We start from the raw sequence: 12,439 nt of genomic DNA on the forward strand, positions 1-12,439 counted from the left end.
GCTCATTCCCGCGGCCTCCGGGGAAAGAGGCAGGCATGCTGGGAAACCAAAGCAAAAGGCATGAGTGGGGGGCTTGAAAGAGAGTCACATGCGAGGGGCACTTAGTCTCCCACGTGAGGCACTCTGGAGCAGGTGGGAGGGTGTGTGTCTGTGTGAGGGGGGAGGGGAGGTGACACCAAGAAATCTTCCCCATTATGAGAATAAAAAAGTCTATGATCTATATTTTCTTCAGCCAGATATTAAAAAGATAACCACACATAAATCAATCAGAGCATTAAATTATATTTATCTCTCACACACATGCTGCTCTGCACTCTTAGAAATAAGGTTTCCAAATAATAGTTCTTCCTGAGAGACTGAGGGTCTACCCAGAACCATTTCCTTCTGAAGAATGCTTTTTTTTTTTTTTGAAGAAGAAAGGGTTTGCCAAGGATTCATTAGACCGAAGGTTCCATTAAGAACATTTTTCAGTATGTTCCAGTTTGTGTACCTTAGGAATATAAAAAGGTTCTCTGCAGAATTCCCTGGATGTGTTGTAGATAAAACCCGAAGAACATTAAAGGGCTCTTGGTAGAACCCCCTTGGCTGATTCTCGATAAAACCATTGGGATATAAAATGGTTCTCGGTAAAACCCCCTGAGCGTGTCCTCAATAAAAACCTTTGGTAAAACAGTTCTCAGTAGAACCCACTTTGTGGGCTCTTGATAAAGCCACTTGGAATATAGAAAGGGCTCTCCGTAGAACATCCTTGGTTCCAAAAAAAAAAACCCCTGGAATATAGGAAGGTGCTTGTTAGAACCCCTTTGGTTGGTTCTAGATAAAACCCCTGGAATATAAAGATGATTTTCTGTAGAACCCCTGGGTGTGTTCTAGGTAAAAAAGGAAAAAGGGTCTCAATAGAACTCCTGAAGGTTCCTCAGTAGAACCCCCTGGGTGTGTTCTAGATAAAACCTTTGATAAATAAAAGGTTCTCAGTAGAACCCCTTGGGTGATTCTAAATAAAACCATTGGGATATAGAAAGATGCTCGGGAGAACCCCCTGGGCATGTTCTAGCTAAAACCCTTGGAATATGTTCTCAGTAGATCCCCATGGGTGGTTCTTGTTAACACCTTTAGAAGATGGAAGGATTCCGATGGAACCCACAGAAAGGGTTCTGGATGGAACCATTGAACCATAAAGGGGTTCTCTGCAGAACATCTCATAGGAGGTTCTCTGTGGAACATCTAATGGGAGGTTCTGGGTGGAACCCTTCACTGTTTGTTCCTGTTACAACCCTTTATGCTGGTTTCTAGGTAGAACGCTCTGAAAGGGTACCAGGAACCAAAAAGGGTTCTCCTAAGGGGACAAGCAGAACACTTTATGTTTCTAGTTAGCATTACTAGGAGTGTACTCTGTTTCCTCTCTGTCTCTCTCTGCCTGCATAGCTCTACAGTGTGTGTGTGTGTGTGTGTGTGTGTGTGTGTGTGTGTGTGTGTGTGTGTGTGTGTGTGTGTGTGTGTACATAATATCCGTGTTAGACAGGAAGAAGCTTTAAAAATGTGATTGTGCCATAGGACCTGTAATGTATGAACTCAAATATGTATTTATACTCAGTCATGATGAATATAATTACATACAGCACAGTATTATAATGATATATCCATGAATGTACAACTGACGCTTCTGCCATCTTTGTTGGTATTTTTCTGATTGTGATTTTCTACACAACAACCTTTTTTGAGCAGTCTTTTACCTTTCCCCATGGCAGTGTTTCAAAACTGTGGTTTTTGATTGTACTGGAGTGATTATAGGCTTGCATAATTCAGTTTTTTTTCCTCCTAATGAATGTATTGACTGTATACCGAGTATGTATTACTGTGCTGTAAGAAAGTATGCAGAAAAGTATTGGCTGATATCAATATTTTTGATTAAATAAATAAAGAGCAGTATCTCTGAAAAAAAAATCGATAGCACTACTGATGATCTCTCTTTTTTTCTGCACCTAAGATCACACTCTTAACACAAAGAAAGTGTCTTGACACAAAGGGCTGTTTATCCATCCAGATTGTTCTGATATGAGTTACTGAGTTTGGGAGATATTTGCTGTAGAGATGTCTGCCTTCTCTTGGATATAATACTACTATGATATTAGATGGCATTTGAAATGAGACACAGTTACACAAGATAATTCACAGACTTTCTTTATACCAAACAACACCGGCCAACCATATTACTGCACTAGGTGGCTCAGCTTAGGAGGATGTCATTAATGTTTACATCCCACGCTGTTATGAGCAGGGTTGGTGAATGTAACTGTTAAAAGTAACTCGTCACATTACAAGATAATTGGGTTTATTACATTAAAATTGTTAAAATATATGCAAGACAGTAAAGAGAAATCTGAACTGTTTTAGAATGGTAAAATACACACCCCTTAAAGGTTCTACTGTTCATGCACGCTGTGACATTTTCAAATTTATCTTGTTGCAAGCTTTATCAAGCTCTCTTTTATCAAACTGATTAGTAAATGTGTAAAGAACACATGTATACACATGCAGGGCTACTGTAGAAACAGGGTGGCCACTGGAAGAGGACATGTGGGCTCATTCTAAGTTAACAAAAACACAACAATTCTTATTTTCAGGTAATTACACACTGTTGAAAACACACTTATGAATATTATATCCCATTTATGCCAATAGACGCCCCCTAAATATAAACACTGGGCCTCTAATGGGCCGTAATATCTGAACTATTTCCCACTAGAAATATAAAAAAGACATTTTCTAAAAAGAACTGTGTAATTTGATACTAATTATAAGGGGAAAAAATGCGACAGTGTTTGAATGAGTTGTTTTGTTAGTGCACAGCAGATAAACTGAGCATGCACATTAAGTTTTGAATAATACACTCATAATTAATTAATAGTGACTTGAGGTTTTTCTATTGTCTGTATAATTAATTGCAAATGACTATATTACCAGGTAAATTCTTTACTTATCTGTAAGAAGTGTTTCAGTTTTGTATGAAACCCTTTACATTGATTATTGCAACAAGGGCTGGGTATCAGTACTCAGGAGACCGTGTTTGGTTCTGGTTCAGCCGTGTTCGCTTAGAAGCTGCTGAACCTGGTTCAGTTTCCCACGGTGTAAACATAAACACTTCCCCTGTGCTCCGAGCTGCAGGTCTGGCCAGACTACAGTCATATTAGGCCTTTAGCTACACAGCTAACTGAGCTAACGGCAGCTAGTAGGCTAACTACAGACAAAGAGAGTTACAACAGAGAGTATAGTTAGCAGCAGTTAGGTGCTATTTATTTGTTTAAGATAATATTGACAGGCGGCCATATTGTCCGTGCTGCTCCTTCAACCTTGACGGATTATGCAGCAACATCATCATGCAGAATCCTATGTCACATCACATGGGAAAAAGTTTTTAGAAGGCCTCGGGAAAATAGCATTTTGATGACAAAACATATGTACTTACACCAGAATCTGAATGATTGGATTTGAACACATAATGACTGCTGCTGGGAAGCTATGAAATTACATAAAACCCTAAAAAATATATAAATACATAAAAGAAAGGAGTCGCCCTTAATGGTGTCAATTAAAAGAATCCAGTACCAAATGGTCTGGAAACCTCTCAGTCAAACAATAACTGCATTCAATCCTTTTGGTACCTAGATTTAGAAAAAAAAAAATATTTATATGGTTTTGCTTACAACCAGTCACAGCAAGAGCCCTTCAAAAAAAGGTATCACATGCATTACTCCATTGGGTACTGGTATCGTCATTTTTTTAATGATATTTAAATAATACCAAGCCCTAATTGTAACCCATTTATCCTTCACTGTAGCAGAAAAGTCACCTTCTAATCACAGCTAAACTAAATATTCATATGACCTATAAACATCGTGGACAGAATTTCTCATGTGCATACTGACATTGCAAAACCAACCAACTGTACAGAATTAAAATTATGTGTTTTTCTCAGCTCCTCAGAGTCCATCTGTGAATTCTCTAACAGAAAAATGAATGTCGATAGATGATCCATGACTTCTAAGTGTCCTAAACACACTGCAGAGCTCTTACAACAGTGCTGCTGTGTGTTCGCAGCATGTGGGTGAGTTAGTGTGATAACAGTTTGTTAAAATTCAGGAGGATACACTGTACACTGCAGTGGCAAACAGGGATTTGTTGTTCCACAGGCAGCACCAGCTCAGCTGTAACAATCCAGGTGATAATCGCAGGGAGGGAATCAGCCGTGTGTGTGCCTGCGTGCCCAATTAAAGTCTTGACAGCAGCACTGACTCAGCCGACATTTTGTCCCTGTCAGTGTCGGGAGAAGTGATAAACAGAGCGTAGTGCACATGAGAAGCTATTTTATTTGCCTATAATCACCTCTGATTGGAGTTAAAGCAACACGTGTGAGTGTCAGCTTTCAAACTCCCCCTGGTTACATCCACAGGCACAGTCAGCCAATCACCATCTTGCTCATATTCACAGTCTACCAATCGTCAACACACACAGCTCACAACAAGCCAATTAACACCTCCCTCACACACACACATACACACACAAAAAAAATATTCCTGCCAAATATGGTTCACTGTTAACTGACATTTCCCTGCATCAACAATCAAGTCACTAGCAGCAGAACAAAAGCATCAGTGAGTCGACCCGCAGCTCTTTCAGTAACTCGACTTCACCACATCCTATAAGGTGAGGTCACAGTACTTCCCATCCATGTTGTAACATAAAGTAGGTCTATCTGATAAATGTTCTGTCAGCTCTGAACCGTCGCTCATGTGAAGCTTATGCAACAGACGAGGAGGGTCACAGGGAGAGAAAATGTGAGAATGAAGAGAGAAAGCTGGAAGGACAGGACGTTAAAAAAAAAAAAATACAGAGGGCGTGTGTATGTCTTCATATGTGTGTGTGTGTGTGTGTGTGTGTGTGTGTTGTGTGTGTGTGTGTGTGTGTGCACTTACTACCAAGTCGTACGAGTGTGTTGGTGCAGTGATAAAGATGGATGAGCCTGTCTGCTGCTGCTGTGATTGGAGCTGCTGCTGATTGTGAGTGTGTGCACACGTGTGTGTGTGTGTGTGTGTGCGTGTGCGCCCGCACATGTAAAGATGTATTTATTTATTTGGACTTCAGGCTGGGATTTGCAGTCAAACAAAAACAGAAAATATATTTTTTTATTAAAAGGTGAGAAAAAACATCCTCTGAGCATCACTGCAAGAAAGGGACAGCGCTAAATCTATGTCAAGGCTATTTATTATATATGTCTGTCAATATCCAGACCAGGGAATATAAATCATGCAACGGAGGCACAAGAATCTGCTGATTTTTACCCCAAACAAACACTTTTTTCTACTCATTTCTGTTACACATCCTAATACACACCCTGTGTGACAGCTGGTATCTCAAAATAATGAGAAACCTTAACAAAAAAATGACTTGCTACCTCAAAATAATGAGAAATTGTCTCAAAATATTTACACAGTATCTCAAAATAAGGCCGTAGGCCTCAAAATAACAACAGATTTTTTTTTTAAATAATGACTTAGTGATTAATTGAGCCGTCTAGCTAGATTTTTATGGTGGGGACGGTTGTTTTTTCCACTACGTGAGTATGTTTTTCTGTTTCTAAGCTGCAGTGATATTAGCTGAGGATGATTAGTAAAGGATCTGGCTTTAGATTTATGGTCATTCATTCATTATGGAGTACGAGCTTCCTAGAAAACTCTTTGTGTGTTTAAAATGGGATACAAATCATTTAGGAGCTGGGCCTCTAATTCCCCTCCAAAAGAAATCCTTTAGACTTTGAATGAGATCGGGGCGATCGATGGTATCACAAGCAACACTGGGATCAAGGGGGACCAAGTTGGAACACTGCCCAGTTGCACCGGGTGTTAAATTGTCATTTTAGATTTTTAGCAAAGATTTCTCTGTGCTATGCTTCAAAAAAGAGCTGTTTCTGTTTGATACGTCTAAGGCCTGAATTTTACTCTCATGAACTCTGATTCTAAGTCTGATAAAAAAAAAAGTGCTAGCAACCCAAGTCTTTTTATTTCATGCTAGTGTAATAAACATACCTCTACAACTCATTTTGTTGCTATACCAACTCATTATTTTTGCCACAGTAAGTAAATATTTTGAGATACTAAGTCTTGATTTTGCAGTATTAACTCATTTTTACCATACTATGTAAATGTTTTGAGATACTAAATCATTATTTTGCTACAATAAGTCATATTTTGTGATAGTAACTCATTATTGTGCCATAATAAGTCAATAGTTTGAGATACTAAGTCATTATTTCATTATGACTGTAATATAAGAACTTTTACAACTGGGTCTGAGCAGAAGGCAGGGAATTTCTGAGACAATTTATGGATTCGAATAAAGTTCCAGGATTATGATGATTATCATTTATATGCCAGGCAAAATTATCCTTTTTTTCCCTCTCTGCTGCGACATTGTGCTGTGTCACAAGATCCTTCATTTGCAAATGAAATATTTGTGTTTGTGTTTTCACCCTTATGAGCTGGGGGCACTCTATTAATTGCATGAGTGCATCCACTCAACCTTGAGGAGGGATCACAAGAAGCTTTTTAAGGGCTTAAATCCCTCACTGCTACTGTAAAATAAGGTTTATTTACAAGACTAAGAAGCCAGTACAGTGGCACACTTTCATGTGCTGAAGAGCTTGTGGTATTTCCTAACACAAAGGTGTTGCAGCACATTGGTGTTGTGGATATTTTCTTCATAAAAGGTTGATTTCACCACAGGGCTCTTCAGCTGGGTTGCATTATATTGTGTGGGCCATGTATCTGTCTTTGATGTAGCTGTCTGTGTCTATGCCTGCTCCAGGCTCTCTATAAAATACTCATCTCGTCTTCTGTACTGAGCAATAACTGCTCTCTTTTGTGTAATCGTACCAAGTGTTAGAGATAGGGGAAAAAACATAAAGCAAACAAAAAAATGGCAACACTCTGTCTTGTGACTCAACCAATGACGTTTTAGTTTTAACACAGAAAAGCACAGAAATATTACCAACAAGTGATGTTCAAAGTCTCACCGTGTACAGATCATGTGCTCACACATATCTGCAAAATTACAGTCACAAGTGTGTCACACCTGAGGACTGCAGCTGGAGGAAAATGTCACCATCAAATGACAAAATTATACTCCGGGGTGACGACGCCTTAAAGTAGGCTGTTTAACTGGAAGTTTGTATTCAGGCACAATGTGGCGTCAAATTCACAGGTACAAAAGCGTCATTCAGTATTGTAAGCAAAATGCTTTTTGAACTTCTTAAACTCATGCTGTGCAGGCAGTGGTGGAAAGAATACTGAAAATCTGCACTCAAAGTCAAGTTCTGTTACATATTACTCCAGTAATATTACAAGTATAATTACTTTACAGTACAAAGAATTAGTTACTTTTTAACCATGGATGTTTAATGCATTATCAATATCAGGCGTTGACTTAAAGGGGTTTCTGTTTCTCAAATGACTAATCATAGATTAGCAACTGCTACTAGGAACTGCAGGCCCATCAAGTGTTGCATTTTGGGGATCTAAGGAGAGTGGATTGAACTTTTGTCTATATGTGCTCTTCCGTGAGACTCCCAAAAAACTCCCACAGATGGGCTTGGTTCTGCAGGATCTAGCAGTGCATGCTCATCCAGCTGCATCTTAAAATATGCCAGAGAGAAACATTAAAAAGTCTGCTGGAGAAGGACTTCTTAGCTGATTCAAGGAGTTAAAACACTAGCTAGCAAAACCTAGCTACACTACTGAAATTTGATGGTCATAATTTTAGCTGACAAAATCCAAGATCGTCAGCTAGAAATAAAAAGTCTGCTCCCGTTTACTTCTCCATGGAAGTGAGGACCTAGTGATTGGCAAATCACTGCCAATTTTGATGATAAATCTGCCACCATCATCACTGTGAACTGCAAAGCTTAAAAGGCATGGCAACAGTGACTGAGGTGGATGTGGCTTCAAAGTTCAGAGTCTTTTAACACGTTTTCAGCAATTGCTGCGTAACATGTATGATGTGTTTAGAAACAAATCATTTACAAAGACTTTAATATGCATTTTATACACACCAGTGAATTGCTGATCATTTGAGGTTTGTAAAGTATAAAATTGTCTACCATCTAAGAAGAGGCGCTAATGCTTTGTTTCCTCCTTGTGCTACTTTTACAAACCAACCTGCTGAGCTTCTCTCCTGATAATCGCAGAAAAGCTTCGTGTAGCACTCATGCGTTTCTTGTGATAGAGAGAGATGATGAATCCATGATAATCCCCCTTTCATCACACCCCGTCCTTCTCCCCAGCTGCCTCGCCTGTGGCTGTGAATGCCTGCCTGTTTAATGTATCACCTGCCGTGAAACCCCCTCCGCTTTCATCTAGCTAACCACCTTGATGTTGGAGTAGTGCTTAATTCATGGTGGTTAGAGCATCAAAAATAAATAAATAAATAAATGAAATAAAATCTGCAAGTCCAAACAACCAGAGACACAAAAGGTCACCTGTGAAGTTGACGCTGGGAATAGGTGTGTGTTTTCATCTTTGCATGTGTGTGATCGTGTTATGCACGTGCACCTGACAAATTTGTTAATGTTTGCATCATAAAAGATTTGTTTAGTGAAAGCTGAACTCTGCAGTTTGTTCAGTGAATATTCTCCCATGTGGTGCATCACAGTACCCACCTAAAAACACATTAAATATTCAGTTTATCCTCACCAAAAAAACCTGTGTGTTGCTCCAAATGCGCAAGCAGTTTATTCCAACTGATATGTCTGTTTATTGCTAGGTGGCGCCCCTAGAGGATGTAGTAAGTATGGCTTGAGTATAAGGACTGATAAAGGCCATATTTAGAGGAGATGGGATGGATTGGAATTTCAGCCAGGAGACAAGGGGTTTAGTCCTGTATGAACTGAAAAGTAAGCATAGTTATTTCATTATAGATGTGATGTACATTATGTCACTTCTGTCATGTGACATATGTGACAGTTATTTTAGCCCAAACCATGATCTTTGCCTAAACCTATCCAAGTTGTTTTTGTGCCTAAAGCTAACTGAACTGCAGCAGTTGTACCACGTAAATGATGTGTGTAATGTCACATGACATATGTTGTTGCATGAGTGACGTCACTTATGGCATGTGACAGATACAACATAGTTACCTTAACCCAAACCACAGTCTTTTTTTGGTGCTTAAACCTGTCCAAACTGTCATTGTTTTACCACATAAATAACGAGTGTAAGGTCACATGAGTTAAGTCATTGTTGGGGTGACATCACTTCCATCACGTGACGTACATCACTGCTGGTACTCTCCTCTTCTGGTGATATATGTTGCTTTGTGTTAACAATCAACCTTTTGTGTTGTTTTGGTATGAGGATGTATTGGAACCACGACACATCCAAAGCTCTTTTTCCTGCACAAAACATGCAATGCTCCATGAATTCCTCCTCTCGGCTCAAGACAATCAAGCGAGGTTTAATGAGCAAGTCCAGCAGCTGACATTAAAATGGTGACACGCGGACAGAAGAGACTCATCCTGCCGTCCTCAGGGACACATTGTGAAGTGATGGAAAATAAAAAAGGATGGCCACAGGTTTAATGAGACAGAGGAACTCCTCTTGTAGCCCCATGTTGCCACCCTGATTCATCCTCTCTCTTTACTCTGCTTCTCCCCCTCACCTTCTTCCAGTCCAAAGGGCTCCTTCAGGTCAGACTTGCACAAAGGTGCAGCAAATAATGGATGAGGGTGTATTACTCTACCATCACCTTTCTTTAATGATGACCTCTCCTGCCGCCCCTCCTCCTCTGCTTTCTTTTTATTCCACACTTCCTCAAGCTGCTGTCACTAATCCTGCATCAGTTTTTAGCCGTCTCCCTCTTTAATCATAACTCAAGCAGTGTATCAAAATGCAAGAACAAATGGCAACAACAGCAATCCATCAAAATACTGGAGCTGAAGGGGGACCTGCATATCTGATGAGGAGCAGAAACAACACAATGCAACAACATTTTGCTGATCAGGTCTATTTTTCTTTTAGGGGCTGTTTTTCAAACTGTAAACCCACTGACCCAACTTTTGAAAATTTCCACACTACTTTGTCATTCAGCAGCACCTCATAGATTTTGCATCTAATTGATGAAAAAGTTTGTCTTCTGATAGACTGCAGCGACAATGTTGATTCATTATAATTGAATGTGGGGAAACATGCTGATTAAATATTGCAAATTCAATCACCATCCATAATGAAGTGGATGATAAACCAAAAGCTTCATGCTGGGCTTGCGAATGGGCATGCGATGGAATGAGATGGACAGCGAACAGCAACATGTGACTCCAAAATCCCGACTGTTTTTAAGTGCATTGGCGTATCAATAGGTCCTCCTTTTCATTGCGCTATAATGTTATGCTGTGGTATGTGTAGTTTCACGTTTAGGTCGTTACTGTAGCAGAATGAGCGAATGAACTGTTTCACTGGGGAGCTGCAGCGGCTATGCTAGCTCACCCGCGGAAACACTGCTGCATTGTTTTTGCCTACAGCCACCTTTGTCTTTGGCTGCTCTACCTATGCTGTGCCTACAGCTATGGCTGGCTTTAATTCTTAGACTTAAAATTGTTTTGCTGGTGTACTGACATAACCAGTAAATTTTGGGTCGTCTCAATTGTGTGAATGCATGGACAGTGGCGTTCATCTCATTACATTACTGTAATTTCTGTAGGTCTGACCATCCTGCATGGGTGATCTGACTTAGTTCATTTCTTTTGCTCCTAATTTGATGTCAGTCACACTATTATGTGACTGTTTATTTCTTTCAGAAATGAAAGTTTATGGTGTAATTGTTTAGTTGCATTATGTTAACAAGTAATATTCCTTTTGAAGCCAATAATGGTTATTATCATATGACTGCTTATTCCTGTAACCCATATTCTTTTGTGTAGGTAATTCTATTGATTTTAATAAGTTGGAAATTGACATCTATACCTTTTAATTAATATTTCCCTTTTTTTGGTCATCTTTTTGTTCATTTTGTTTCAACTACATAATTGAATATTTTTGGCAGCTCATTGTTTTTCTGTTAATTTGGTTATCCTATTTAATTTGTAATTATGTGGCTGCCAACCACTGTTGAGTTGTTTCCTCAGCGTCCTTTTCAGAAGCTGAGAGTCTACAGTGGTGGGACTGGTGTCTCCAGGTAGTGGTATCTCCTTCCTGTGTGTTGTGCACCCCTCGTCTTTATTTTTCACCACTGAGTGTGTATGAGCCATCACATGTGATTGGGGTGACTCTTCTCTGGTTTCCCTCTCATCCCTCATTGGCCCATCTCCCCACTGGTAAGCTCTCAGCTTAAACCTAGGGGCCCCCCTTTTCCTCATTAAGTCTACGTGTAAATAGTGATTTAATGGGTTTTACCAATTTTTGAATATTGTAATAAAGGAAGATTAATCTTTTTAAATGGAACCATGTCTCCCGCTTCTCAGGTGTTGGTACTCTCAAAATTAATGTAATTCCTTCGGTGAAATTCCCAAGGTGGCATTGTCTGGCGTTTTGGTGATTTAATAAAGTAATACCTCCACCTCAAACCACCACCTGCTTGCCACATTAGCATTAGGTTCCTTCAGCCAGGGATGCACAGGCGCAACCAAAGTAACTGTAGCTAATACTGGTGCATTTTTTGGTCTGAACCATTTTATTGGAATGATCATTTTACATTATTGATATGTTTTTACTTTAGTTTCATTTATTTGTTTTAATCTGAACCTGGGAATTATAAAAGAATATGACCTCTGGTTTGTTATTTTTGGCATAAACCACACATTAAAAATAAATCCTAGAATATACCACATTCAATATTATAGCATTGTTTTTCTGTTGAACAAAATAAGACAGCTGAAAGTTGTTCCTGACACAAATTACTCTTGTGACATGTAGCCCACTCTCCTACATGAGGGCAGATGAAAATTGAATGTTCGTAATGTGTGCCATACACCTTTGGTGCAGAGATATATGTGAGTGTCTGGGAGCAAATTGACTGTACGATATGTGTACTGGCAGCACGTGCCGAGGCGCTCAAACACATTGCAGCCAGGATGTGATTGATGGGCTGTCGGCAAATTCCAATTTCCATGTGCTGATTGTAAAAACTAATCACTGCGAGAGGAGGAGCATAAAATAGTCAGAAATCTCCTGTGGTGCCATGTTACCTGATGCATGTCCACCTCTTGTGTGGCTGCTAAAATTATATCATGTGTTACATTATTGACGTCTGTCCCTCACTCAAATGCTGCAGCCAAAGCCTGCTGTGTTTTATGAGAAAATTGAAGGGACCTGGTGCTCTTTTACCTTTCCTTTTTGCTTGTCACACTCCATACCCACACCCCTCAATCACACTCACCGTCTCTCCCAGACCCAAC

This window comes from Lutjanus erythropterus, chromosome 19, assembly GCF_056507025.1.
Source record: "Lutjanus erythropterus isolate fLutEry1 chromosome 19, fLutEry1.hap2, whole genome shotgun sequence".
NCBI lineage: Eukaryota > Metazoa > Chordata > Actinopteri > Lutjaniformes > Lutjanidae > Lutjanus > Lutjanus erythropterus.